Source organism: Rhinatrema bivittatum, chromosome 9 (assembly GCF_901001135.1).
Source record: "Rhinatrema bivittatum chromosome 9, aRhiBiv1.1, whole genome shotgun sequence".
Classification (NCBI taxonomy): Eukaryota; Metazoa; Chordata; class Amphibia; order Gymnophiona; family Rhinatrematidae; genus Rhinatrema; species Rhinatrema bivittatum.
Window position 1 is genome coordinate 170,952,975 of NC_042623.1, and position 6,589 is coordinate 170,959,563.

Consider the following 6,589-nt stretch of genomic DNA (forward strand, 5'->3'; position numbering starts at 1 on the left):
AATGAAGACAAAACGATTATCGTCATGGTTAAAAGCTGAGGTGAAAGAGGCTATATTAGCCAAAAGAAAATCCTTCAAAAATTGAAAGAAGGATCCATCTGAAGAAAATAGGATAAAACATAAGGATTGTCAAGTTAAGTGTAAAACATTGTTAAGACAGGTGAAGAGAGAATTTGAAATGAAGTTGGACATAGAGGCAAAAACTCATAACAAAAACTTTTAAAAATATATCCAAAGCAAGAAACTTGTGAGGGAGTCGGTTGGACCTTTAGAAGACCGAAGGGTTAAAGGTGCTCTTAGGGAAAATAAGGCCTTTGCAGAAAGACTAAATGAATTCTTTGCTTTCATGTTTACTAATGAGGATGTTGGGGAGATACCAGTTCTGGAGATGGTTTTCGGGGGTGATGAGTCAGATGAACTGAACGAAATCACTGTGAACCTGGAAGATGTAGTAGGCCAGATTGACAAACTAAGAGTAGCAAATCACCTGGACCGGATGGTATGTGCCCTAAGGTACTGAAGGAACTCAAAAAAGAACTTTCTGATCTATTAGTTAAAATTTGTAGCCAATCATTGTTCCTGAAGACTGGAGGGTGGCCAATGTAACCCCAATATTTAAAAAGGGCTCCAGGGGTGATCCAGTGATAGACCAGTAAGCCTGACTCCAGTGCTGGGAAAAATAGTGGAAACTATTCTAAAGATCAAAATCGTAGACCGTATAGAAAGACAGGGTTTAATGGAATACAGTCAACATGGATTTACCCAAGGGAAGACTTGCCTAACAAATCTGCTTCATTTTTTTGAAGGGATTAATAAACATGTGGATAAAGGTGAACCGGTAGATGTAGTGTATTTGGATTTTCAGAAGGCATTTGACAAAGTCCCTCATGAGAGGCTTCTAAGAAAACTAAAAAGTCATGGGATAGGAGGCGATGTCCTTTCATGGATTACAAACTGGTTAAAAGTCAGGAAACAGAGAGTAGGATTAAATGGTCAATTTTCTCAGTGAAAAAGGGTAAACAGTGGAGTGCTTCAGGGATCTGTACTTGGTCCGGTGCTTTTCAATATATATATAAATCAGTGGTTCTCAACCCTGTCCTGGGGACCCCCCCAGCCAGTCGGGTTTTCAGGATATCCACAATGAATATGCATGAGAGAAAATTTGCATGTTATGGAGGCAGTGTATGCAAATTTCCTCTCATGTATATTCATTGTGGATATCCTGAAAACCTGACTGGCTGGGGGGGTCCCCAGGACAGGGTTGAGAACCACTGATATAAATGATCTGGAAAGGAATCGACGAGTGAGGTTATCAAATTTGCAGATGATACAAAATTATTCGGATTAGTTAAATCACAAGAGGATTGTGATATATTACAGGAGGACCTTTCAAGACTGGAAGATTGGGCATCCAAATGGCAGATGAAATTTAATGTGGACAAGTGCAAGGTGTTGCATATAGAGAAAAATAACCCTTGCTGTAGTTACACGATGTTAGGTTCCATATTTGGAGCTAACGCCCAGGAAAAAGATCTAGGCATCATACTGAATTATACTTTAAAATTGTCGGCTCAGTGTGCTGCAGTAGTCAAAAAAGCAAACAGAATGTTAGGAATTATTAGGAAGGGAATGGTTAATAGAACTGAAAATGTCATAATGCCTCTATATCGCTCCATGGTGAGACCGCACCTTAAATTCTGTGTACAAGTCTGGTCGCCGCATCTCAAAAAAGATATAGTTGTGATGGAGAAGGTACAGAGAAGGGCAACCAAAATGATAAAGGGGATGGAACAGCTCCCCTATGGAAAAGCTGAAGAGGTTAGGTCTGTTCAGCTTGGAGAAGAGACGGCTGAGGGGGGATATGATAGAGGTCTTTAAGATCATTAAGATCTTTAAGATCATTAAGATCTTTAAGACCAGGCCTGTGCGATCGGCGCCGAGGACCCACCGGGGTAAGGCCTAGCAATAACTTGCACTCCTACCCCAGTAGGGCCTCCCGCCGACCACGAGGCTATCAGTGCTGTCCGCCATTGCCCGCAGCCGGACCGCCGTCCTTTTCGTCCCGCCTCCACCGGCACCCGACCAATCGACGAGGGCAGGGACAGCCGGCCAATCAAGGAAGCCCTCGCTGGGATTTAAATTCCCTTTGGAGCTAGGCACCGTGCGCCGAGCGTAGTGCGCCCCTTAGTGTATCCCTGAAGGGCACCTCTGAAATAAGGTGAATTGCAGACCCTGCCTGATGGAGAGCTCTATTAAAAATCTCTCTTAAGTTGCTCAAATTTCATGCTCCCTATCTCCTTTCTCACGTGCCCTTAGAGAGGTACATTGTGTTTGAGAACAGTCCTCCTCCTCATCACAATTGACTACTGCTCAATTTAAGAAATTCCATTTTCTCTCCATGATATCCCAACCCATTCCTATTCTCAAATATTCTAACTTCTCATTCAATTCTATGAGAAATAATTACAATATGCCATCCTACCAAACACTAATCCCCATTATGGCATCCCCCCTCACTCAAATCTTAGGTCTGATGACATTTTCCATCTTACTTATAAACGCACAATCTATCATAAAAAAGGCTACTCTTCTCTGCAATATCCTCACTGACGAATCCCCCGACATTTGTGCAATAACAGAAACCTGGCTAAAGAACTCAGACACCGCTATAATAAACCAACTACCTACTGAAGAATATAACATCTTCTCCATTCCTAGAGGTAAAAAGAAAGGAGGTGGACTCCTCCTTGCAGCAAAAAAGAAATACAATCTTGCTCTGCAATCCATCTTACCTCCTCACAGGCTTGAAATTGGGCTCTTTAAGTCCAAGGATCTACAAATCTGCCTAATCTATGCCCCCCCTGGCGTTTTAGAAAACAACCCCTCACCACTAACTGAATACATTTCCAAATACATCGACATCAATATCCCCACTATCATCCTAGGTGACTTAATTTTACACTTTGACCGCTCACCGCTTTCACCAGCCAGTGAAGCCACCCTGGCCTCCCTAAACGCACTTGGATTTAGACAAACAGTATCGAGCCCTACACACAAAGCTGGACACACTCTTGATGTCATTTTTACGAATTCACTTATCCAAACTGGCTCTCCACAATGCACCCCTTCCCTGGTCAGACCACTACTGGATTGACACTTCTTGCACGATTAAATGCACTCCCCACACGCCTAGCCACAATAGGAAAACTATAACATGCCGTAAACATTGCAAATCTGAAGACATTATGGTCGCACTATCAGAAGACCTCAATAAGTTAGATCTCACTGATGCCAACTCAGCATGTTCCTCCTGGCACCAAATCACCAGCAATATTGCAAATAAACTGTGTCCACTAATCTCGAAAGAAATCAACACAGAGAAGAAAGACAAAAGACCGTGGTACACCCCTGATCTGAGAATTATGAAAACGGAACTACGTAAAATGGAAAAGAAATGGCGTAGAAACCAAGCCCCAGAGCTACTCTTCAAGTTCCGCTCTCTTCTACATGAATACCGGAAAAATACAGATAAAGCCAAGAAAGACTATTACGCATCAAGGATTCATCAATACCAATTCAACCCACGTGCTCTCTTCCAATATGTATCTAGCATTATTACGCCTCCAACAAACGTTAACTCAGATAATGAGGACGAAAACAAATGTGAGAAACTAGCTGCTTACTTTCATGATAATATAGATAAACTCATGACACACTTTACCACCTCCCCCTTCCTGTCAATTCACCTACTGCCAACACACACATCACTACACCCACTCACAACGCACACATACACAACCCAAATACAACAATACCACACTCTGCCACCCTTACAAACTTTGAAACCACTACTCTGCTAGAAATAGAAGCTATCCTCAAAAAGATTAAACCAGCTATGCACCCCTTTGATATCATACCCACTAAAACACTCCTTTCCTCTCCAGCAAGGATTGCCAAACCCATTTCCAAGATTCTCAACAAATCTATCACTTCTGGACTGGTACCCACTTAACTCAAGCATGCCATAATAAAACCGACCCTCAAAAAAGCGGACTTGGACCCTACTGAACCATCTAACTATCGCCCAGTTTCAAACCTTCCTTTCCTGTCCAAAATAATGGAAAAAATAATAAACAAGCAACTCACAGAATTTCTAAATGAAAATCAACTACTACTTCCATCCCAGTATGGATTCCGCAAGAACCATAGTACCGAAACCCTGCTCCTGTCTCTTTCAGAATTAATACTAAAAACACTAGACACGGGTCACTCTTACATTCTTGCTCTGCTTGACATATCATCTGCATTTGACACTGTCAATCACTATACCCTTATCACCCGCCTATCTCAAAATGGAATCTCTGGCTCTGCCCTTTGCTGGCTCCATTCCTATCTTAATGAGAGAAAATACAGTGTTAAAATTGGCCGCCACGAATCCAAACCTAGAAATCTGCAACAAGGAGTACCTCAAGGAGTACCTCACCTATTACATCCCAATCCTTTCACCTCTAACTGCATTTGCTTGAATGTACCTAACTATACATAGTTTGTATATTATTATTATTATTATTTGTACCTGTTGCACCTAATCATATATAGTTTGCAATTATACATAGCTTCTCCCATGAGATTAGGCGGGATTAATTTGTACTATATGTTGATACATTGCCTTGTTCTTTGACTTTATTGATATATGCCTGTTCTTTCTGAATTAATTGTAAAGCCTAGCCTGTTGCTAAATTATTGTTCATTGTAAACCGAGGTGAGAGGTCTTGAACGAGTAGATGTGAATCGGTTATTTACACTTTTGAATAATATAAAGGTCGTCGGGGATCTGGGTGGCATAAGCATGGTTCTCTAAGGAATGCCTCCTTAAGTCTCTGAAAGACCGAAATGGCCTCAGATGACCATTGCGAGGGTTTAGCTCCCTTGCGGGTCATGGCAGTGAGAGGGGCGGTCAGTGTGGAATTGTGTGGAATGAATGACCAATAGTAGTTTGTAAATCCCAGGAATCTTCGAAGTACTTTGAGGCCTGTTGGTTGAAGCCAATCCTGGATGCTCTTGGTCTTTTGAGGATCCATCTGGAAGCCTAGGCTCGAGACCACGTAGCCGAGAAAAGAGACCTCTCCTATTCAAAGGAACATTTCTCTAGCTTGAAGTACAAGTGATTGTCCCTTAGGCACTGAAGAACTTTGCAAACATCTCGGCGATGATTCTGGAGGTCCTGTAAAAATACCAAGATGTCATCCAAATAAACTATGACGCACTGGCAGAGCATGTCTCTGAATACCTCATTCATCATGTTCTGGAACACTGCTGGGGCGTTACAAAGACCAAAGAGCATTACCAGGTATTCAAAATGGCCATCACGAGGGTTAAAAGCAGTCTTCCATTCATCGCCCTGGCGTATTCGGACCAAATTGTAGGCCCTTCTCAGGTCCAATTTGGAGAATATTTTGGTCCCTTGGAGCCTATCAAACAGTTCTGAGATTAGTGGCAGGGGATATCGGTCCTTCTGTGTGATTTTGTTTAAACTGCGGTAATCTATACACGGCCGGAGGGAACCATCCTTTTTCCCTACGAAAAAGAATCCTGCTCCAGCAGGAGACTTAGAAGGCCGAATGAAACCTTTTGCCAGGTTCTTTTGTATGTAGTCCGACATCGCCTTGTTTTCTGTTTACGAAAGTGGGTACACCCTTCCGTGAGGCGGTTCAGAATTCGGGAGCAGGTTATCGCACAATCAAAAGAGCGGTGAGGTGGCAACGGGTCTGCAGTTTTCTTTGAGAATACATCTGCGTAGGTGGAATATTGTAGCGGTAGAGACATCATAGTAGTTAAGCAAGATCAGTGCGACACGACCTCCAGGCAGTTCTTATGGCAGGAGGAGCCCCATTGGGAAAGTTGCATGGTGTCCCAGTCAAATTGTGGAGAATGGAGTTTCAGCCACTGTAGCCTGAGAACCCCCGAGTGAATGGCCTTGTCTAGTACCAGGAAGGAGATGGTCTCTGTGTGCATGGATCCGGTACGAAGTTGGATCGGCACTGTCGAGCAAGTAACCTTGCCAGGCAGGGGCTCACCATGGATGGAGGAGAGCAGTAATGCTGTAGGAGTGCATACCATGGGGATCCAGAGATGCTCTACAAGCTGTCGGAGGATAAAATTACCAACAACCCCGGAATCCACTAAGGCTAGGGTGTGAAATTCCAGGGTACTTGAGTTAATGGAAACAGGTAATATCAATGGAGGAGAAGGCGATGTCAGGCCTAGGAGACGTCCTCTGGAAGAACCTAGGCCTGGAGGTTTCCCGGACATAGTGGGCAGGCGGGTACCGCGCGTCCAGGTTGACCACAGTACATGCATAGCTCTGATCGTAGGACAAGTAGCTGCGCCCCATCTGCATAGGTTCTTCCTCATCAGCATCTTGTGGAACATCAGTCTTCGTGGATGGTACTGGATGGATATGAGGAGTGTCAGTAGGCACCCTCTTAGGCCCTCTGGTCTCATGTGAGCGTTCACGAAGATGGCAGTCGATACGGCGGTCAATACGGTCCACAAGGGCATCCAGAGACTCGGGGAGTTCGAGCTGCTA